Here is a 23,661-nt window from a genome sequence, read left to right as displayed (position 1 = left end):
AACAGGGAGGACAGTGCCCTTCACTGAGAAAGGGAGTACAGTGGGGAGGGGGCGTGGGGTGGAGCTGTGATCTCAGTTTAGGATGTCCCCATTCTAAAATGCAGTAGATATCCACGTGGAGATGACAAGTATACTATTGAATTCTCTATGGATTCTGCAGTAAACAGATAAACAGAAATGGAACCCACAAAAGATTCTAAGAAACTGTGGTAAAAAAGATAGATATCACTAAAGCCAAAGGAAAGCAGTTTCAAGAGAACAGTGATTACCCGTATCAGATGCTGCTTAGAGCTTAAATCAAACAATGCCAGAAAAGTTACCTTACATTTTAGCAACACGATTATTCGTGATCTTGACAGGAGCAGTATTAGAGGAGTGCTGGAAGAGAAGCTAAACTTCAGGAGATTTTCAGAGCAGAGGGTAAGGAGGTGGTGAAGGTGAGTATAGACACCTGTTTCAATATACTTGACAGAAACCAAAAATAAACAGATAAGGAAGCAGGCTGATATTTTAAAATTAGAAAATGAAGTTTCATTATTATTCCAGTAATGGGGAGTTAGCAGATCAGGAGATGGAAACATGGAATACATAGTTTGTTACAGTTCCCAAGAGGAGGGGCACACCGGGCCACACAGGGCCACTTGGGGGGAGCACCAGGAGGCAGGGCGGTGGTGGGGGGAAACATGGACAGAAGACTTGATTGTGGATTTTACAGGGACCAAAGGCAAGGTGGGGTGAACAGGCTTAGGATTGGCTAGTGGGAATGATTCCCGCAGGCTCTGGGCAGAGGGGCTGTCTGTAGTTGTCTGATATCTGGCCCTGGGATGGTTAGGGTAGGAAGAAGTGGGCCAAGTACAGTGGTTCTGTGAGAGCTACATAAAAGAGGTGGTTAGGGTATGGGTTCCTAACTGGCTAGTTTGCACAGGACAGACACACTCTCAGGTGAGTTGTTTTATGTCTCTAGGAGTTAGCTAAGCTGAAGAGAGGCAAACCCCCGCCCCTCTGGTCAACAAGGCCTCAGATCCTAGAGCATCAAGAATGCAGAATTACAAAAATATAGTTAATACACTGGAAAGGAATGTGGCCACAAAGGAGGGCATTGTTTGGGGGCTGGGAGAAACTTAAGCTGGTTTAAATGCTGATGAAATGAAGCAGTAGCAAGAGGCAGCAGGAAGGGGAAGGGACTAGAAGGGAGCCAAATCCATCAGGCTACCAGGGAAACTGACCGTGGCAATGAGCAATCTCTTCAGCTGCGGTGGAGGGAGCAGACGAAGGGAAGGGCGGAAGAAAGGTGTGTGGCAAGAACCTGAGGGAGTTTCTCTCCAATGGCTTTTATTTTCTCTTAAAAAGTAGAGAGAAAATCCCCCAACAGGCCACTGACTAAAAAAACCCAGATAGATAGATGCCAACTTTACGGTCACAAATTTTCTCCGAACGTGGTTTCACTTATAAGTAGAAAACATGACAAAACAGACCTTGTCATCCAGTCATCCTCTTTCCTTCCTTTAAAAGGTGGGTCTTAGCTCCCAGCCACCCACTGGAGGACCGGGCCAGCCCCCCGCCTGGGGCCCCGGGGACCAGTCCTGGCGCCGCCTCAGGTCCTGGAGCTCGGGAAGCAGAGGCTAAGGGGAAGGAAGAAAGAACCTAGCGGTAGAAGTGCAGCAGCGGTGCAGTCCGCTCTCAGACCTGCACAGTCAAGCGGTGCGGTGCGTCCAGATTTTGAAGATGCACGCTTGCTTTTCTCTCTCCCTCCTCCTCCCTCAGCTTTCTGTTTGTTTTAGGATCCTTGAGACCATTTTCTGCACTTAGTGGCTTCAATCAAGCGCCAATCTGCTGTACAGCTCAAGTGATTATTTCATGTCATTTAGTTGCTTTCATAATATGGTCTCAGAAAGCCGGAGCCACCTGAGATCCACCCCCCCACCGTCCCCCCACCAGTGCAGCTTTCCACAGGAAGGGGACTGTCCACCCCACACAGCTGATCCCAGAAGACCAGGTACCCCTGCGGGCACAGGTGCCCGAGACCCCATCCGGGAGTGTCGTCAGGACACCTAAAAGCTGTTTTCAAGGCTCTGCCCGCCTTTGACACTCTCTGCAATCTGCTTTCCAGATCAGCCACATAATAAAGTGGTGGCGATGAGCCACCATTATTTGCCAAAATGACCAGGCCTCCTGCTGGCTCCTGGGGAGGAAGCAGAGGAGCTTTTCCCATGTCCATGCTCTGCTCTTACTCTGAGGATCAGGGTTTTTTCTCTACCACAAGGAGGGGAGTCCTTGAGAGGTCCCCTGGTCTGTCTCCAGCACCAACCCCTCCCCCAACACACATAGGCTCCACAAACTGTTGCCAAAAAAAAGAGAGGCTCCCACCCGCTTTAGTAAAACCTGTGGATAAAGAGATTTCATAAATTTCCGCAGTGACGATTTCAAAACCAAATAACGTTCTGATTTTGCCAGCCACTGAAATGAAAGTAGAGAAAGGGAGTGGAGGGGAGTGGGAAGCAGAAGGGCAGAAGGAAGAGCACCACTGCCAACAGGGAAAACAGGAAACAGAATTCTTCAGAGGAAGAACCAAATAATAAAACGGTTTAACCGACCCCTACATTAAGAATTTTGGATAGAAGTCTAAAGTCGTCTCTTTTCTCCCCTTTGTTGCCTATCAACCCTGTTCGGGAAGAATGAAATGTGACCTACTGCAGCACTAGAAATGTAGCTGTTGGAGAGATTTTCCTTGTTAAAAAAACAAAACAAAGCCCAAAACCCTAAAACACAAATGGAGCCAAAGCCAACAGATGTTCATATCAGAGTGGAGAAGACTGTCCCCTCAGGATTTCCAGCTCACATGCCCTGCTTTCATGACTCCTTGTCCAATTCCCTCTTTGCCTAAAGAGGGGTCAACAGTCTTAGGATTCCTCTCTGTTGAAAGCCTGAAATGTTCACGTTCTCTGGCTGCCTTTGGCCCAGGGACTCTTAAACACCCAGCTGTCCCAAAACTTCCCACCAACTCAATTCTCTCCCTTCCCCAAGCAGCCCACCTCTTCCTCTTCCTCTGAAATGAAAAGTAGATCCTGTTCTTCCTGGATGATTTGCTGGAGTGTCTCAGCCAAGACAATTCCCTGCAGACATTATGGCGGAGACTATGGACAAAACCCCTCCTATTTCTCAGTTCAATCAATGGAAATGTCTTTTTTCTTTTCTTCTACTTTTTCTTTTCCGCCAGGAGCAGCCAGTGTGAATGATTTACTGCCTGGAGACAGACCATCTGTCTGGAGCAAGAGGGTCGGGGGTGGCGCTGCTGGACCTTATATCACTTAGGAAACAGGGATGGGGGTGCCTGGATGGCTCAGTGGTTGAGCGTCTGCCTTTGGCTCAGGGCGTGATCCCGGGGTACTGGGATCGAGTCCCACATCAGGTTCCTGATGGAGCCTGCTTCTCCCTCTGTCTATGTCTCTGCCTCTCTCTGTGTGTCTCTTGTGAATAAATAAATACAATCTTTAAAAAAAAAAAAAAAGGAAACGAGGGATGGATTTGAGAGGCCATTGAGTTCATGGAAGTTAGGAGGAGAGAATTTAATTTCATTTAAAAACGGTGGCCCCTGAGTGCTGCTACCCATAATGAAGACTCAGAGCCCCAAGGTCAAGGACTCTGTCCTCAGCATGTTTTATGGACTCTGGGTCTTCATGTGGCTGTGCTGGCAGCTATAGAGGGAGCTGTGCAGGTTCCCTGCCTGATTGGAAGGTGCACACCCCCTGGGGCATGCCCACATGGAGGCCAGGGTGCCAGGAGAACAGTGGTGGGCCGAATCACCCCACTGTTCAGTCGCCCCTTCTCCTCTCTCACTTTTTTCTAGGGCACAAATCAAATATTTGATTTTTGAGAAGTTAAAAATGCTGATGACATAATTCCAGGCAGAGGTTTAAAGAGTTTGATTTGCATTAGTCCAATTTCTTGTTCTACTACAAGAAATTGTAGGATTGTAGGATCCCTACAACCACTCTCATGGAGCTAAAACTTTTTTTTTTTAATAATAAACCAATTGTTTATTGCACACTTAATGTTTGCCAGGCATTATGACCAAGCATTAAAAATAGCGTCTTTGCTCTCTGCCAGTGACAGCAACATTGGAAGAGAAGATTCTAGAATACTTGCAAGCAGATACCTCTTGGTTCATGATGAGAAGTGTTAAGGCCGTCCCCAGAGGAGTGAAATCACTACAAGCTGGGGATATAGGAGGGCTTTGTGGTGTGCGTGTGTCCCAGCAGGGAGGCAAGGGCCTCAGATGAGGGTGTCCTGGCTGAGCGCTGCCTCTGCCACTTACTAGCTGTGTGACTTTCGAAGTCTCAGTTTCACTTCTGTTAACGAGGACAACGATAGTGCATACCTCGTAGAACTTTCATGAGGATTAGAGAAGATGGAGTATGTGAGAGCCTGGCACACAGTAAGCACTCAATAAATGCTTGTAGGGTTATCCTGAGCAGGGCCCTGAAGGATGGCTAGGATTTGGACAAGCAGATGGGGGAGAGGGGAAAGTCCAGGCTTTGAGGCCATCTGCAGTGAGGATAATGGGAAGGAAGTACAGCCGTGATAAAACGGATGTGAGTTCTCATCCCGGTTCTCCTATTTTCTTGTGATCTGGGGCAAGTACGCTCTGTGCCACAGCTTCCTCGTCGATTAACGAAGAGAGTAATCGTAGTCGCCGTGTAAGGTTGTAGTGAGGATTAACTGTGGTGATGCTCTTTAAATGCTCAGCACACCACCTTGGAAGGCAAACAAACACTGGGGACTGGTGAGCTGCGGTGACTCTGGGCAGAATGTTTCGGGAACACAAATGGAAGACTTACCTTATGGACGTCTCACTCTGTGCACTCCAGTTTCTTTTCAGTGTTCAGTGTTTTAGTGGATGGAGACTGCCAATTCTTAAGAAAACCTCAAAAAGCAGATGCAAAAAGAGATCATCAATAAGGAGCCTGGTCTATAGTAAGTACAAAACGGGAACCAGCATTATGCGATTACTGCTGCAATACTAACATACTCCACATGGGACAAAACCACATTCTTCCTCACCTGCAAAAAAGAAAAAGTGCAGAAAAAGCTCAAGAGATAGACTCCATCAAAGCAATATTTTGAAAAACAAGATTTGCAAAACAAATGCTAAAATCATGTTTAGCCTCCTGAAGGAAACAAACTGTGCTCAAGTACTTAAAGTGATTTTAACATCTATTTTATAACACTTAATTGACCCAATTGCATCCCCCACCCCCAGCAGATAAACACTCCCTGGAGGATTTCTACTTGCTTCCTCAGCTCTTTAACTCCTAAAGAACATGCCTTAAAATAATAACTTTATGTTTATTTTAAAAATTAACACATAATTTATGTTTTTATCCACATCAGACTTCTTTGACGCTATTCTGAGTTACTGAGAGCTCACTGTATGCTCCAGAGCTGTCCATCAGTATTTCTTCTCCAGCTTTGGCTTGAACTTCTATTTGCTTCCTTTTCCTGCCTCTTTTTCCTTCTTATGCCTCATTTCCCATTCTTTTCCCCGTGCACAGAGATCCTGTGGATCAGCTTGGTAGGTTCTCCTTGGCAGCTCTACAGCCTTTTAAGCAAAGACGTCAATTCTAAAAGGCTTCCCTAATTTCTCCAAAGCCCCCTGGGCCAGGAGGTTGACTAATGAGCTCTGAGAACCCCAGGCTTTGCTTTCCAGGCTTGGCTCAGAGCCCGGCCTCCCCCTGGGCACTCACACTCACCCAGTTTCCCATCACACACACCTGCAGAGGATCTGTAGGGAATCACTGACATTCAGCGACGGCCAGGAGCCCAGTTACTCAAAGGCGCCACACATGCATGTAAGAGAACCTTCCTGTGTTAAACCATTTGTTGACTTTCTAAAAATCCGACCACTTTACATTTTGTGTTAATCATTAGAGGGCCTGTGTCTTCCTTCAGTTAAACTCAACCTATGACTCTTTCCTCTTACTACCGGAAATCTATTGTGTAGCAAATATGCTAACAGTGCTTAAATTCCAGATTAAAAGTACAAGAAGCAAAGAGGAAACAATCTCAGCAAAACCTGTGTCCTTGAGGTTTCATTTTTGAATTCTAATTTTTCTGAGTCATAGGCAATATTTGTCTTGAAGTAGATTTTAGATTTTAGATTGGAGATTGTTTTTCCATCTGGCTTTTCCACTTAGAAAATTCATCAGGAACAAAGCTGAAGTCAAAATTCTCACAGCTCTGCAGTGGCAGCTTGATTATAGCTCTTCATCCAAGAAAAAAAAGTAAAATTGATTTGAACAGAGGACAAGACGTACAGAAAATACGCTTGGAAATATCAGACTTTCCCAACTTCCTGCTGTTTGCCTCACAGAGGAGAACAGATCTCACATTCCTCCTCTTTGGCCCCAAACACTTCTCTGGAAATTCTGCTGCATGAGAGCCAAGGATACCCCATATTTAGAGCCTGACATGTGATTAAGGGCAAATGATCAGTTTAAAAAGAGCAAGACTAGAGCTATTATTTCTTCCAGATGGATAGGGAGTCATTTTTAAAGAAATAAAGGCATTGATTTCTTTGGGGTCTTGTCAATAACAGTTCACAGTTTGCATTATCAGAGGAGGAGAGAAGCTTCCTCTTCTAGGAAAAGCTGGTAGACTTAGTGATGGGAACTCTGAAGACTTTTCTATAAAGCCATGAATTAATGAAGGTTAAGCTGCAGGGCCCCTCACTTGCCCAGGCCCCTGCAAGTGCTGGGAGTTCATTGCTTGTGGGAAGGGGAGGGCAGTTTGCAATCAGGAAGCTTTTCTTTGTAAGCATTTCTGGTAAATTACCTAATCTCAGAAGAAAAGGATTCAAATCTCCATGGCGCCAGTAATTTGTTGTGATTTATTTTCATTTTACGTATATTTATTTTCACACAATTTTATATTCATAATTTTGTATTATTTTCCTTAAAGAGAGCTCCCCAACATTGTATAAGCTCCAGGACCCACAAAATCTGATTTACTATTATATAAGAGTGAATCACTTTTCACTATAATTTATTGCCTGGTTTCCTTAATTGGTAGCTTCTTTTTAATTTTAAAAAGAGTTATTATAGTATTATCTTTCTTTCATCCAGCCAAGCCATGGAATGAGAATTTAGAGAAGTCTGTGTGTGTGCATGTGTTTGTGTGTGTGTTGATGGAGGAGGGGAACAGTGAGAGGAGGGCTTCTGAAGACAGGACTTTCTTTTTCTTCTAGAAGGTAGACTCTTAGGTTTTGTTCTCACTGAAACATCGAAATTTCTTAACTTGCCAATATGTTTCTGGCTTTCCAAAGTTATGAACACACACTGACGTTTCAAAGAAACAACCACCACCCACCCTTCCCCTCAGTAGATTTGCTATAAAGAAAGATGCTATTAGAAAGAACTTATCATTGGATCTCCTGTAAAGATATGGTTGACCACAGTGTTCAGCATTTCACTGTCCTGTTACAGGGGACTCTCTAAAGCATTTGTCTAGTCTTAGTACCAAGAATGATTTACTTGTTTGGGGCCACTGACCTGTTCATCTTATCAGCTACATGAACTGTATGTATAACCAGCAGTACTCTCCAATCTGAGTTGGTTGCTGGGAAGCCTGGAGTTCACTTTGCAGCTGAATCATGCCTAGTGCTTATGACATGCTTTTATAATCATGTTCTTGTCTCTGTTTAATGTTGTCTTTCCCCCCTTTATTTCCAATAATTATTCATGCTATACAATTGGATTTTCTATCTCCTTTCTCTAGAGAATAGGGATATGAATTAATAAAAGATTCTCTCCAAAGCATTCTGGTTACAGTTTTGGTACAGGTATATGAATTTGAAGCAAAAATTCTTTACTAACCACACCAGAAAATACAAGGATTTCAAAGGGAAAGTAATTGAGATATGAAGCATTCTTCTCGTTTGTTCCCACTTCCACCTCTGCTCATTCATACTTCTGCTTGCTCACCAAGAGTGGCAGGTGTGCTTTTTGCATCATCCCAGTGTTCTGTTATTGAACATCCAGGGGCACTAATGGTGGCACTTTTTCTGATTCCTCCTTGCCACACTCAGAATTTATTCCTGCCCCCCCCCCCCCCCAGGCGCACCATCCCATTCCTGGAAGCTCCCTGATGCTTCGAGAGTAGTTACCAAGATCCAAATTGTACCCACGATATCAATCAAATGTACTCAGAGCAGATGGATACAAAAGAAGTTTCAGGGAAAGTTCTCCAAAGTCTGAAAAAGGGTGTGAGGGCATTCTGGCTCTAGGAAGAACATCACAAATAAACCAGACAGGAAAGAGATCTGACTGAGGGACCGGTAGGCCCAACCTCCTACAACTCCCTGCAAGACTTTAGCTACTGTTGTAGACATGCTGGCCCTCCTGGAAGATGCAGGCAAAGATTGATACACCCTGGTGGCCTGAAGGTGGAGAGAGCTGCTGCTTGACAAGGACGGGAGTTAAGTCTGCTAGGGTTAACCCAGGCCAGGACAGTCTTCCTCTGGACCAGTCTGAAGAATTTAGTAGTCTCCATCTTTTTCTTTTCTATTTCTTTTTCTTTTTCTTTTTTTAATTTTTAATTTTTTTTTTTTTGAGAGAAAGAGAGAGCAGGTGGGGAGGGGCAGAGGAGTATCAGCAGGCTCCATACCCAGCCCAGAGCCCAACATGGATCTTGAGCTCATGACCCTGAGATCATGACCTGAACCGAAATCACGAGTCGGAAGCTTAACCAGCTGAGCCACCCAGACACCCCCAATAGCTTCCATCTGAAACTTCTAATCACTCAGGATTTCAGATTCAGCTGAGAGTGTCCACTGAATCTAAAGGAGAGAGAGGCATAACCGTTACTCCAGATTTCCTGTTCTGATGGCCTTTGCCCCAAGTGTACCCACCATATAGGTATTCAGCTTTCAGATCCCCCTCCTGCAGCATCCCCCACCCATCTCATTGATAACACTGACCTCTTTCCTCTGTTTCAATCAGACATACCTTTCTCAGACTTTTCCTCCTATTCCTAAAAAGGGGGTGGGTTGACTGTGGGTAAATTTGAAAGTCTTCATGAATCAGGATGATGTAAGTGTTTTATTTCCACCCACAAATTGAGATGACTAGTACTGAGTTCTGTCACCTAAGAAAGGAAGTCACCATTCAAAAGTACTCTAAGACTGAGATGGTGAGCAATGTTGAATGATGTCTTGGTCACTTTGGGCTGCTAAGCCATAGATGCAGTGGCTTATAAACAACAGGAATTCATTTCTCATAGTTCTGGAGACTGGAAAGTCCAAGATCAAGGTGTTGGCAGATCTGATGTCTGGTGAAATCCCACTTCCTGGTTCATCCACTCCACAACGAAGGTTGTAGACACCCGAACTAAATGACAGACATATCTGTTACCTCCCAGTATTCACACTCCCACACTCCCACACTCCCTTTGCTGATGAAGTCCCCTTTGGTCCACATATTAGATGACCACATGTTTCAGAAACACAGGACTCTTCTCCATCCCAGGGATGAATTCTGATTAGTCTAGGCTAGTCATGGTATTCTCTTCTTACCAAGGCTAGTGTAGGATTATGAAGCAACTGAGGAAGGGAGTCTGTCAGGGGACTTCTGCAAGAGTTTACATCATCCTTACAATGGCACATGGAAGGGACATGCCTCTTCCCCTCTTCCAACCTTAGGACACAGTGAGCTATGGCAGCCATGTTGAGAACATGAGGGGGTGTGCCTGAAAATAAACTGAGGATGGCAGAACAGAAAAGTGGAAAGAACCTGGCTCCTTGATTACATCTTAAAGCCTTTGAACTAGTCAACTCTGGAGTCCCTGTGTTTCTCACATTTTAATGAAAGATAATACAATTTTCCTATTATTTAAACTACATTCAGTTCTGTTTTCTGTTACTTAAATCAAAAGCATATTCATTGGTATAATGACAAAAAATATAAGAACCAATAAAAAAAAATACCAGTACTCAACACTCACCCTGGTGAGAAGAGCTAAGAGTATGTATGTTGGGAACAATTAAGATTCCCAGCAAGGCCAAATAACACCAACTTACATTTTATAAATACAACCTTGACAATTTATCATTTTCATTATGATTCATTTGCCTAAAGTTATGCATATTATTCAGTGGCTTTCTCCCAAGTTATTTTACACTCACTGCTTTTTTTTTTTTTTTTTTTTTGGAGGTGGGGGCAGCTAATTACACTCTAGAACAGGAGTCAGTAAGTTTTTCTGTGAAGGGCCAGGTAGTAAATATTTTATGCTTTGTGGGCCATATGTCTTTGTCCCAACTCCTTAACTCTGCCACCGTAGCTATAAAAGTAGATATAGACATTATGCAAATCCATGAGTGTGGCTGTGTTCCAATCAAACTGTATTTATGGATGCTGAAATTTGAATTATGTATACTTTTCACTTGTCACACATTATTATTCTTTTGATTGTTTTCAAACATTTAAAAAACGTAAAAACTGCACAAATGAGTACATGGAAAACAGGGCAAATCTGAACAAAATCAGTGGATTATACCAATGTCAACTTCCTGGTTATATGATGTATAGTTTTTTTTTTTTTTGATGTATAGTTTTTAAGATGATACCACACTTACCTCAGAAGAAACTGGAGTATACATGGGATCTCTTTGTATTCCTTTTTTTCAAATCTTGGTAAAATACACATAACATAAAATGTATCATTTTAACCATTTTTAAGTTTATTATTTAATGGAGTTTAGTGGCATTATAGAGTTATATAGCTATCACCACTACCCATCTCCAGAACGTTATCATTCCAAAATGAAACAGTAGCCACTTAAAAACAATTCCTCATTCTTCTTTTCCTGCAACTCTCTTTCAGTCTTTATGAATGTGACTATTCTAGATACCTTAGAATAAGTGGTATCACGCAGTATTTGTCCTTTAGTGTCTGGTTAATTTTGCTTAGCATATTTTTTTAGGTTCATTTGTGTTTTACCATGTATGAGAATTTCATTCCCTTTTAAAGATTTTATTGGGGATCCCTGGGTGGCGCAGCGGTTTGGCACCTGCCTTTGGCCCAGGGCGCGATCCTGGAGACCCGGGATCGAATCCTACATCAGGCTCCCTGCATGGAGCCTGCTTCTCCCTCTGCCTGTGTCTCCGCCTCTCTTTCTCTCTCTCTGTGACTATCATAAATAAATAAATAAATAAATAAATAAATAAATGCCATTTAAAAAAATAATAATAAAATAAAGATTTTATTTATTTATTTATGAGAGAAAGAGAGAGAGAGAGAGAGTGCATGAGTGGGGAAAGGAGCAGAGCAGAGGAAGAAGCAGAGAATCCCAAGCATACTCTGTGTTGTACACAGAGCTAACACAGAGCTTGATCCCATGACCCTGAGATCATGACCTGAGTTGAAACTAAGAGTCCGATGCTTAACCGATTGAGCTACCCAGGTACTCCCAGAATTTCATTCCTTTGTAAAGCTGAATAATGGTCCATGGTATGTATATACCACATTTTGCTTATCTTTTTATCCATTTAATGGACATTTGAGCTGTCTTGGCTATTGTGAATAATACTGCTGTGATCCTAAGTGTACTTATATATGGTTAAGTCCTTGCTTCTCATCCTTTTGTATATATAACTAAAAGTGCAATTGCTGGATCATATGGTAGCTCTGGATTTTTGTTTGTTTGTTTGTTTTTAAGATTTTATTTATTCATGAGAGACGGAGAGAGAGAGAGAGGCAGAGACACAGGCAGGGGGAAAAGCAGGCTCTCTGCAGAAGCCTATTGTGGGACTCCATCCCAGACCCTGGGATCATGCCCTGAGCCAAAGGCAGACACTTAATTGCTGAACCACCCAGGAGTCCCTGTTTTTAATTTTTAGAACAGCCACCATAATGTTTTCCATGGCAGCTACACTATCCTACATTGTTACCGGCAGTGTGTAAGAGTTTCAGTTTCTCCACATTCTTGCCAGCATTTGCTATCTTCTGAAGTTTTTTTTTTCCCTGATTTCTCATAGCCATCCTAATGATTGTAGGTGGTCTCTTGCTGTTTTTTTTTTTTTTCTTGGTGTGGTTTTGATTTGCATTTCCCTAATGATTATTGATGTTGGCCATCTTTTCAAGGGCTTATTAGCCATTTTATATCTTCTTTGGAGAAATGTTTATTGAAGTCCTTGCCCCCCTCCCCTTTTTTAGAGAGAAGGAGTGGGAGAGGGGTAGAAGGAGAGAGAGAATCCCAAGCAGGCTTAACCCCCAGCACGGAGCTGGATGGGGGGAGGTGTTCAATCTTCCTACCCTGAAATCATAACCTAAGCTGAAATCAAGAGTTGAATACTCAACTGACCAAGCCACCCAGATGCCCCATCTTTTGCCCATGTTTTTAATAGGATTGTCTGGGGATTTTTGTTGTTGAGTAAGAACGTATATTTTAGATATTAATCACTTATCAAGTATATGATTTGCAAGTATTTTCCCCATTTCTGTGAGTTGCCTTTTCACACTTTTGATAGTCCTTTAATGCACAAAAATTTTAAATTTAAATAAATCCAGTTTATCAACTTTTTTCTGTATTCTTATAACTGTGTGCAAATCTACAACTATCTCAAATTTAAAAGTTGAGTCAGTCAGACAAAAGGTACACACCAGGGGATCCCTGGATGGCTCAGTATTTTGGTGCCTGCCTTTGGCCCAGGGCATGATCTTGGAGTCCTGGGATTGAGTCCCGCATGGGGCTCCCTGCCTGGAGCTTGCTTCTCCCTCTGCCTGTGTGTCTCTGCCTCTCTCTCTGTGTCTCTCATGAATAAATAAATTAAATCTTTTAAAAAACAAAACAAAACACAAAATGTACAAGCCATCCTTAGCTCATGGAACAAAAACAATCATCATTTGGCCCAAAAGCAGTCATGTGCCAATCCATGCTACAGAATAGGAATTGGAGTTATTGCCACTGTTTCTTTGAATTCAAAACACTAACCCCTCATTCTGCTCCTAACTCACTACTTCAAGGGCTCAAGAACTCAAAATACCTCAGCCACATAAATTGCTATGTATTTGAATTTATGTATGCACATGGTTCCATCTTATTTCAAATATCAAGGAATTATCCAAAAAACAGCCGTACTTCCACATTTACTCTAAGAAGCCACACCCAAGGTTTTTAAATGCTCCCTTGAAAGCTTTGCTCCTAATATATTTATTCTATTCATTGGCATTGAAATTTTTAGGATTCTTAGAATTTGAATATTTTAGGATTGGCACCTTTGCCAAGTCACTACCAGCTTTCCTACCCTCCCTGGACACTTTCCCCCACACCCTGACACAGGCTGCCCCTTGGCCTCCCTGGGCCTTCCATGGCCTCCCAAGGCAGCCTCTCCTATTGTGTAAAAGCTCTGATTATTAGAAAATCCTGATATCACTGCATTCCAAGGAAAGTTTGAATCCCCTTTTAAAATTGAGCACACAGTTATTTTGTTAAATTAACTAGAGTTGTGGTCCTTGTTTAAAGAGGGTTTTCATAATGATAATGTTCTAGTCCTGAAATAAGGAGATGCCTGTGGATTTTTCCTTATAATTTAATGTTACATGAATTCTTTTTTATCTATTGAGTATTTTTATAACAACAAATTTTAAGAGGAACCATTCATCATTCTTGTTTCTATTAGAAATATTGTTATATAAAAGGCATCAGTGCAAACTATCTCGGGATAAAAGAGAATATCTTCAGGACACCTGGGTGGCTCAGTGGTTGAGCATCTGCCTTTGGCTCAGGCGTGATTCTGGGTCTGGGGATAGAATCATGCATCAGGCCCCCTGCAGGGAGCCTGTTTCTCCCTCTGTCTATGTCTCTCTGCCTCTCTCTTTTTGTGTCTCTCATGAATAAATAAATAAAATCTTAAAAAAAAAAAAAAGAAAAGAGAATATCTTCAAGCCTACAGACCAGCCCATGGCAATCCAACTGGCTTCCCACAGTCATACATGCCTCCCTCTGGTGCCTTCTCCACCCTGCAGCCAGACTTCTCTTTAAAGGTCCTATCTGAGTATGCCCCTCTCCTGCATAAAACATTTTAATAGTCTCTCATCAGTCTCAGAAGAGTAAAATGCCTACCATGGCCCACAAAACCCAGCACTGAATATGCCTCTAGCCTCGTCTCGTTGCCTTCTCCTGCCCTCGCTGCTCCACATCCTCAGTCTTCCAACCTATCATGCTCTTGAAGGTGCCATTTCATCTGCCTGAATGCTCTGTTTCCACCACAGGTACCACTCCCCACCAGGGGTATGTGTTTTCATTTCCCTTAGGTAAATACCTAAGAATGAGATTGTTATTTTCTATGCTAAGTGTGTGTTTAACTTTGTAAGAAACCACCCAGTTGTTTTCCAAAGTAGCTGTACCAGGAATGTAGAGCAACGTATGAAGGTTCCAGTTGCTTCAAGTCCTTGCTAGCACTTGGCATTGGTAGCCTTTGTTATATGCTATATTTTTAATAAAGCATAGAATGATACCTGATGATGAGGTTCCACGGAAATGCATACAAGATGAGTAACTCCTCTGAATTCGCTTCAGCGAGAGCACTCGGTCTCCCCCTCTGAGCCTTCATAGTAGTAACCTTTAGCCAAGCTGCTGTGAAAGCACAAGGGGATTTAACATGCTTAACCACAGAGATTGTTTTTCAGACTGAATTGATGATGTACAGCAGCTTCAAAGTCTTACCTTACCATCTCTATAAAACCCTGACCACGACTTGTCTGTTGGAATCAACGTGGTGAGTGTGAAGGTCACATGTGTGGAAATGTCACAAAAGGCATAGTCACAAAGGGTGTGAAGACTTCCGGGAACGGAAATACTTTTGAAGACTGGTTAACATATTTTCCAGATCTACTTCTGGTTTAACTCCTCAGAAGATTACCAGTGAATTCTTTTTTTCTTTTTTCTTTAACACAAAATCTAAATGTTGGTAAACGCTGGGAGACGCAGGTGCCTTTGACAACTGTAGTTTACAATACTGAGTGTAAGTGTGGCTAATATTACACCAACTTAAAAAGGCTGACGCGCAAATTGCTTGGGGCTTTTTACAGACAATTTGCTTTTTATGTCATCAGAATATTCCAGTGAGAATGTTTTTGACTCAGAGGTAATAGAAGCCTGGCTCTGGAGCTAGCCTTTGCTAAGGTAACATATTAATGAGTCATCAGAAGCTATAAATAGAACTCACCGTGAACTTCTGTCCACAAGTACACCACTGTTCCCACAAAAAGAGCTTTTACTAATGACAGAACATGGTCTGCTCACCACCGTTACAACCAAGGGGGGGTGTGGACCCAGATAACCACAACCTTGTGGGAAATGTTCCTTGAGGTATGATTTGCCAAGATGTCATTATGTACTCTCTTGGTCTCCCTTATAGGCAGTGAAGCACTTGTATTGTTTTCCTTAGGGATCATCATTGTGTGCACCAGACAAGATGTTCAATCTCTCTCGCATGAATCCCAGATGTTAACTACCTTAAGGCAGTTATTTATCTCCCTTCTCTTTGTCTCTTCCTCCTCTCCTTTCCAGCATATGGTATAGTAATCATATAGAACAATAGTGGGTGCATAGGAAGGCTCCATAAATATTTATTGAATGCATAGACGGATGTATAAGCGTGTTAACTTTATGCTTCCATATAAATACTCCAGAATTTTGACCTTTCATGTATACAAGTCGATAGAGTCAAGTCAGTTTCCTATGTAATACACATTATGTTCCCGCATCCAAAAATATATCTCCACCAAAATCACTACCATGTTTCCTCACACTTCTGCCCTGCTTGTTTCTTCGGGTAATAGTGAGGGTAGAAGAAAATATCACGTGGAAGCAGAGAGAGAGTGAACATCTTAAGATTGTGCCATTTGCCACACCTTCAGCCCAATTTCATACCAGTTCTAAAGGGAAGAGATGATACAAGAAAAATAAGATTGAGGAAAGAAGAGTGATCAGAAATGGTGAAGTACCTAAAGTCTTGCTGAGGTAGACAGCCCCAGAGCTCTCCACCCTAGGAGTCTCTAAAGACACTGAGTTCTGGGGGAAGAAGTCCAGGAAGGAAGATAAAAAGTCAGCCAAACAAATGGTCTTGCCTACAAGTTTTCCTGATTGTCCCTCATCCCCATGACCAATCTGTAGTAACCGCTCCCGGGCAAGAAAGTCAAGGTGTGGGGGCGGGGGAGGGCTGTAAATTCATTTTTTCTCATGATCAGATGCAGTCTAGGTAGACAGGAAGCTGAGTCAGTGATCTCTTCCTCACCGGTTCCAGACTGAACTGTGACCTCCTTGTGATACTACCCCCCCTCCCAATCTCTCTTTTTCCTTCCCCCACATCATACAAAGCACCCCCTTCTCCAGGCCATCCTTCCACCTCTGCTTTATCTCAAGTACAGTCTTATCTGCCTTTCTCCCCTTCATGTTTCAGCTCATGAAACTTAATAGGGAAAAGGCAATGATGGCCAGACGAGTAAAAGACAAGTGTCAAAAATTCTGCAGTATTGAGACCAATCTATCTATCCATTCTATCCAATCTATCTTTCTATTTCAGGGAGAAAGGAAAAGGTAGAGAAAGGACTCCCCTGACATACTAGACAGGGTTCTTTGGAGCTAGTAAGAAAAAGGCCAAAGTGTGTCTTTTTCAGATTCTAAGATTCAGTCCTCCCAGAGATGCATGGAGCTTGGGATGACGCCTGCCTTTCGGAAGGACTTTCCACAGTTCACTGGGGCTTAGGGAAACCCTGAGGGATTGAGTTCGACTCTGAGCTCCAGTTCCCAACTATCTTCTCTCTCTGCTTGTCCCCTCATTGACGAAACAGCTGGGAACACACAAATCCCAGAAGAAGATGTTCATGTAGGATGATCCTCTGGTTTCAAAGGTGGCTAGAAACACAAGTGATACAGAAAAACAAAAACAGAAAGCATAAGGATATAGGGATTTTGAGGGAAACAGAGTCTGTAGACTCTGGATTTGAATAGGAAATGGAGGACCCAAGAGACCCAGAGAATCTATTCTTTGTCCCTCCACTTCAGTCTTTCCAGCAAAAGAAAAATCCAGAACTAAGACTAAGGTCACTCATTTCATTGTCCTATGCTTTTTTTTTTTTTTTTTTTTTTTTTAATCTCATACCCTGTCTGACTGGTTTGGCTCATATCTGCAGGGCTAGACATACTCGAGCACAGTCAGGGCTATGAATGTAAGGTTATCTTGTGCCAGTGTAATGAGGTGTGGTCTATTCATCTGTTGCAGTAAGCAGCTCTATCTCTGCTGATGAAAAGTAAAAACCCCAGGGGGATGGGAATTGATAGGCAGCCAATCGCAAGCATCCACAGTTATTCTGTAAAATGTCTCAACAGACTCTAGAGCTGGCATGTCCCTGGTAACCTTCCGTGAGAAGAATGCCAGCCACACAGCTCTGCTCCAGGAGAAGCTGGACCCGGGCTTAATGCCAATTCCTTAGAGCTCTGCTTACACCAAAGCAGAATTGTGGTGACCTAGAATTCTAGATCCGTTCCAACCAGGAGCACCCTCCAAGAGCACTTAAACTACAGGTTTACCTTCTAACCACCAAAAGTTATTAAGACTCCCCAAACTTTCTAAAGAAAATTCCTTTTGTTACAGATCCATGAGTTGAAGATAGGGCCCACTTCCGAGGCTGTTATCTTGAGGCCAGCGTCTAACAAATACAGACAACTTGAATATGAAAGCCTCCTAAGATCAGGACTTCCCAACATCAGAATCACCTGGGAAGCATCGCTTTTAGTTGAGGTAAAATTTATATACTATAATATTAACTATTAATCATTTTAAAGCGTACAGTTCAGTGGCATTTCATACATTCACAGTGCTGTGTATCCATAACCTATATCTCTTTCTAAGACCTTTTCATCACCCTGAAAGGACACTCTGCACCCATTAAGAATTCATACCTGCGGAGCATTTTAAAAGTATATATTCCAAGGCCTCACACCCAAGTGATTGTAATTCAGTGAGTATAGAAATGTTTTCTACAAGTTTCCAGGTATCCCATTCCTAGATATTCTGTTCCCAGAAGAAATGATAATGTGTGTCCACCAGAGATCTATATATGAATGATTATAGCAGCTTTACTCATAATCATCCAAACTTGGGAATAACTGAAGTATCTCTCAGTTGGAGATATAAAACAAACTGTGATAAATCCCTATAATGGAATGGTACTCAGCAATTAAAATGGGATAAGTTTTTGAACAAAAATGAGGATGAGGGGCTTCTGGGTGGCTCAGGGCATTAAGTGCCCAATTCTTGATTTTGGCTCATGTCAGAATCTCATAGTCATGAGATCAAGTCCCATGTTGGGCTGCATGCTGAGCATGGGGTTTGCTCAAGCTTCTCTCTCTCCCTCTGCCCTTCCCCCTGCTCACACATGTTTTCTCAAAAACAAAAACAAAAAAAACAAGGATGAACCTTTAGTGGAGGAATCCACTTTCCATACTGTATTCCACTTATATGACATTCTGGAAAATGCAGATTCATTGTTTTTTAGAGTGTAAGGGCGGAGGGTAGGTAGTTTTGGGTAAAAAGAGATAGCATAGGGTGCTGGAGTGACTTAGTTATTGAGCATCTGCCTTTGGCTCAGGGCATGAGTCCTGGGTCTTGGGATCAAGTCTTGCTTCAGGTTCCCCATAGGGAGCCTGCTTCTCCCTCTGCCTATGTCTCTGTGTCTCTCATGAATTAAAAAAATAAAATCTTCTTTTAAAAAAAAGAAGGGGGGGGAAAATAGCACAGGGAATTTGGGGAGGCGTGATGAAACAGTTTTGGATCTTGACTGTGATGACAGTAACGAGCCTTTGTCCCAATGCATAGAACTTGACACTGAAAAGTGACTTTTACTCTACTTAAAGATTTTTATTTATTTATTTATTTTTGAGAGAGAGAGAGAGAACTCTGTGCAGGAGCATACACATGAGCAGGGGGAGGGACAGGGCAGATGGAGAGAGAAAATCCCAAGCAGTCTCCACTGCAGAGCTCAGAATCCCATGTGAAGCTGGATCCCATGACTCTGAGATCATGACCTGAGCTGAAATCACAAGTTGTACACTTAACCGACAGAACCACCCAGGTGCCCCTTACTCCATTTAAATTTAAAAATAAACTGGGAAACATTTTATTTTATTTTTTTTCTAGGAAACATTTTAAACATTTTAAACCTCTCTAGGTGTTTATGATGTGTAGCCTGTTTGGGAAATGAGTACATAGATAATGCTGGACAACCTAGTTATTCTATAACCCAGTTGAGTTGCACTTTGGACACCTGGGACCAGCCAACTTACCATTACTATTTCTCTGGTTATTATCACAGTATTTGGATTTTGCACAGACTAAAAGTACAGGAGTAAGTCGCCATGCCCAGGAGTATGGTATATATCTGAGTATTAGCAGATCACAGGACACGGGCTATGCAGTGATTTTATAACAGTGTTTGCCAAACTAAAACCACCACAGCAAATGTGGTGACTTTAGAGCTTTCTTTAAAAATATGAGTTCTACTTTCTCTCTTAGATTAATTATAATCAGAGTAATATGGAAATCATTTACAGTGATGGAGATTAGAATACAACCTATGAATTTCCAAAAACATCACATGTAACAGCTGAAACATCATGTTTAACAATTTATTTTTAAAATCAATCCCAAATCAGAAACCAAAAACAAGTTTTTATATGATAAACCCAATGATCCTAACCAACACCAATGTAAGTCATTTTGGTTATTTTCCTAAAATTTGATTTTCAAATTTCACATAGAGGAAAATAAGACTGACATATTTGACAGTAGCCTCCTCACAGAGCCCTGGATCCCTTTATTTGTGAAAATCTGTGGAAAACAAATGAAAATCATGGGCAGATGTTTATGTGGGACACCAGCCCCCCTTGGTTATGGGGCTAGACTTGTGCTCAGTCTCACTTGAAAAAAAAAAAAAAAACCACCCATATCCTGCTGTGGCTGATCATCTATCTACTCAAACAAGGTGGCTAAAATACAAATAGAAACTCCCAGGTATAAGAAGAAAAAAGCAAGAAGCAGGCAATGGTTAGATGCAAAGATAATGCTAATTTCAACTGTGAGACAAAGGAAGGAAAAACATCACAAAACAAAACATGTAGTGAGGTAGATCCTATCTGATGTTTCTGTCCCTGTAGAATATATTTTCTAATTTGCCAATCTCTTTGCTTGCCCTAATCTCAAACTATTTCTAACACTATTGCTTCCTCATCAGTTTGCAAACCCTAGCTACAGCTCTCTCTCAGGCATTCTGTTCACATTGCTTCTTTTTTTAGAGCTGCTTGTGCCCAAGAGGGAGGAAATGGAGCTACAAGTGTTTCCTTTCCATTCAAGACTGGCACTTGTAGTGGGGGAGGTAGGTAGCTGAGAACTAGCAGCTTGCTCCCAGCAGCTTGAGATAGCACTGAGTTTTCTTTCCTATAAGCCTCTCTTGAAGTCCTTGTGTTGTAAATTATTTATAAATTTTATCACAACCTCCAGGAAGCAAACAGGACCAGTTTTCCTGACGCCACATGGCTCAGCAGACTTTTCAGATGTATACTCCATTGTATATCCCAGCTTCTATTGCCCCACTCCCCAAAAGTCCATCCAGCTAGAAAGCGCATTAAAGGCTCATTATGTCATGGGTCCCCAGGCAAAACTTCTTCCATGAAGGAGTTAGACCCTTCCTCAAACTGAGAATAGGGTGTGTTCTTCATCTTTGCTATCTAAGCACCTCTAAGTGAGGAGGAGTATGTACAGAACTGGGCATCTAGCTATAGGCAGGTGTTCTTTTTTTTTTTTCAAGATTTTATTTATTTATTCATCAGAGACACAGAAAGAGAGGCAGAGACACAGGCAGAGGGAGAAGCAGGCTCCATGCTGGGAGCCCGATGGCGGACTCAGTCCCAGGACCCCAGGATCATGCCCTGAGCCAAAGGCAGACGCTCAACCACTGAGCCACCCAGGCATCCCTAGGCAGGGTTCTATCCAATTTTACACACGTATATAATATATTATATATATTACATATTTATATATATATGATTTAAAATAAAAATAATGTTTGGGGGGTTGTACAAATTTGTCCTTTTTTTTTTTTTTTAGATTTTATTTATTTATTCATGAGAGATACAGAGAGAGAGAGAGAGAGAGAGGCAGAGATACAGGCAGAGGGAGAAGCAGGCTCCATGCAGGGAGCCTGACGTGGGACTCGATCCCAGGTCTCCGGGATTAGGCCCTGGGCTGAAGGCAGGGGCTAAACCGCTGAGCCACCTGGGCTGCCCGGTTGTACAAATTTGATAGCAAACAATGACTCTTCAGGAAAATTGCCACATATGGTCTGTAAGTGACAGATATATGTGCACTAGGTCAGAGAGGGAAGGGCACCTATTGGCTCATATAACCAGGAAGGACCAGGAAAAGAGTGACTGAGGGGCCCCAAACCCCTAGTTCACTTTTCCTCTCTGCCTCTTGCTTCTGCTTCTGTCTGCAAGTGGAGGACATGGCAGGATTTGGGGACCCACAGTTCAGTTTCACCAGCAAAGAGAAAAGAAAGAATGTAACATGCTTGTACACACACACACACCAATCATATTTGTAGGATTTAGGCAGCATATTGGAGAAATGGGGTACAAAGGAACTCTTCCCCCAAAAGAAGAAGGAGAGCACAGAGGTGGCTCCTGTGGGAATTGTCCTGAGCCAGAAGTAGATTATTTTTATCTTGAGGCTTCATATTCTCCAGAATACATTTAAGTCCGTTTGAAAAGCAGACACACATGTGGTATCTCAGATGCTTCGAATTCGATGGCCCATGGAGTTCCCCAGTGAAACACTTCTTTCTCCGATAGGACATTTGATGGTTGGTGAGAGCTTCAGGAATCTGTGGGAGATCGAGGCGATGAGAAAGAGTTACAAAACTTTTTTAGAAAAAAAAATTAATTAATTAGTGTTGGGTTAGGGATGAGAGAAAAGGGTAGAAGGAAGGAAGGGAGAGAGAAGAATGTCAGCGTGAGGCTCGACGTTACATTAAAAACTCCCCAGTAGTGAAAAGGCCAAGGAATTCCTAAACTTAGGCGATGTAACATTAAATTTGAAGTTGTGTTTCCGCGGCGCAGGTCCTGTGACAGGGACAGATCAGGTGCTCTACCAAACCCGTTTTCTTCATGGGCTGGAAACTGGACTACGTTTCCCAGCGTCCCTTGCAGTTAGGTACAGTCACGTGGCTAGTTCTAGCCAATGGGATCCGGCAGGGGTGGGGCCGCCCCCTCCAGGCCTGGCTTACACAGCTACCCCTGTAACCTCCACTCTCTTCCCTCTCCTGCAGGCTGGCCGTAGAAGACCAAGTGGAGGGCGCCATGACCCCAGCTGAACTTAGAGCCACCAGATGCACGAAGGCTCTGTCTGTCCCCTTGCCACCTCCATGGGACAATGATATGAGTAAGAGAATATCCTTTTGCTATTGCTAAGTTATTGCCGTTGAGGCTTGATTGTTATAGCAGTTGACTTATGCTGACAAATGCAAACTTTTTCACCCCTACCCCCTCAGATCTTCAAAATACACACAAATGTCCTGTGAGAGTGGGAGTCCTGTAGCAATCATAAAGGAGGCTGAATTCCACAGCTGGGTTCACATGGCGTGGAACAGAAACCACATTTACAGGGAGTAATATATTCAATAATCTAAACCGACGGCAAAAGCAGGAGTTTGAGGCCAGAGGTGACCATGAGGCCATAAACTCCTTGGGAATTTGCAAAGTGTTGGAATGGACTTTGGCTTCTGCAGAGCATGGAATAAGGGAGGTTTCAGGAACCTTATCAAGATCTGAAGGGAATGGCATATGGATTGCGTTGTTATTTTTTTGTGGTACAGAGTGCTAGGAGTGAAAAAAGTTTTTGACTCACATGTCAAGGATGGAAATTGAATAATGCTTCTGACCACAAAATCCTTAAATAATACTTAAATGACTTGGATGCTTACAGAATTATTTTGCTTGGAGAAATCCTTGATAGACAGCTGAATGGAATCTGTTTAACTGGCAGTGAGAGAGAAACTAGGAGATCTATACTTCCCCTGGCTGTCCAGCCTAAATTACATTCTCCCCATTTTTTGTCTCCCATAGCATGCTGTGGTTTCCCTTTAAGGCATTAATTAGATATTTATTATGGCATTTATTTTTTAGATGTGTCCCCCCTGCTAGAATCTAAGCTCAATGAGGACAAGGACTGTGTCTCTTTCATCCCCCAATTTACACCCGGCATCTGGCATAGTGCCTGGCACCCACTTCATGCATATTTGTTGCAACAAAATGAAATCTGTACCTGTGAGAGCCTCACATGAGCACCTTTTAGCCTCAGAGAATTCATCTCCTAACTTAGGTTTGAAAGATCATATATTTCTTAGCTATCTGATGATTTGAAAATGCATTATTACCTTTATGTAAAGAGAAAGATGGCATTTATCATATATGAATATGGTAGGAGTTCTCATCCGTGAATCTTATAACCCCAGTAGCTATGTAGGGTTGTTATTATTATTGATGACATCTGCTTCTCCCTAGAAAATGTGTGAATCCTTTTCCCATGGGTTATAGTTTCGGTTGAGTTT

General features: G+C 42.5%; 2 long non-coding RNA genes across 8 annotated transcripts in view; one reads left to right on the top strand and one right to left on the bottom strand.

Moving 5' to 3' along the window:
* Nucleotides 1-1,335: 1,335 nt before the first annotated feature.
* LOC112660586 (uncharacterized) lies at nucleotides 1,336-15,064 on the bottom strand. 2 transcript variants are annotated; one of them, XR_004813860.2, is made up of 4 exons: nucleotides 14,720-15,064; nucleotides 14,512-14,629; nucleotides 4,839-4,924; nucleotides 1,336-1,622 (listed from the first exon to the last, which is right to left on the bottom strand). It is a non-coding gene; the product is annotated as an uncharacterized LOC112660586 (long non-coding RNA). The 2 variants fall into 2 exon arrangements; XR_004813861.2 differs by having other exon boundaries at nucleotides 14,725-15,064.
* Nucleotides 15,065-15,216: 152 nt separating this feature from the next.
* The window catches only part of LOC112660357 (uncharacterized), a 33,790-nt gene continuing 25,345 nt past the window's right edge, over nucleotides 15,217-23,661 (top strand). For 5 of the 6 annotated variants that reach the window (XR_007406533.1, XR_004813859.2, XR_003136873.2 and 2 more), the window contains exons 1-3: nucleotides 15,217-15,364; nucleotides 17,652-17,798; nucleotides 22,381-22,493. This is a non-coding gene — a long non-coding RNA (uncharacterized LOC112660357). Of the gene's footprint in view, nucleotides 15,365-17,651; nucleotides 17,799-22,380; nucleotides 22,494-22,602; nucleotides 23,418-23,661 lie in introns of those variants that run through there. The other variant, XR_003136875.3, reaches the window with a different exon arrangement.

Source organism: Canis lupus, chromosome 2, assembly GCF_003254725.2.
Source record: "Canis lupus dingo isolate Sandy chromosome 2, ASM325472v2, whole genome shotgun sequence".
In the NCBI taxonomy this organism is placed as follows: Eukaryota; Metazoa; Chordata; class Mammalia; order Carnivora; family Canidae; genus Canis; species Canis lupus.
The sequence above is the reverse complement of the archived record's forward strand: the minus strand, read 5'-3'. Positions and strand labels throughout refer to the sequence as shown.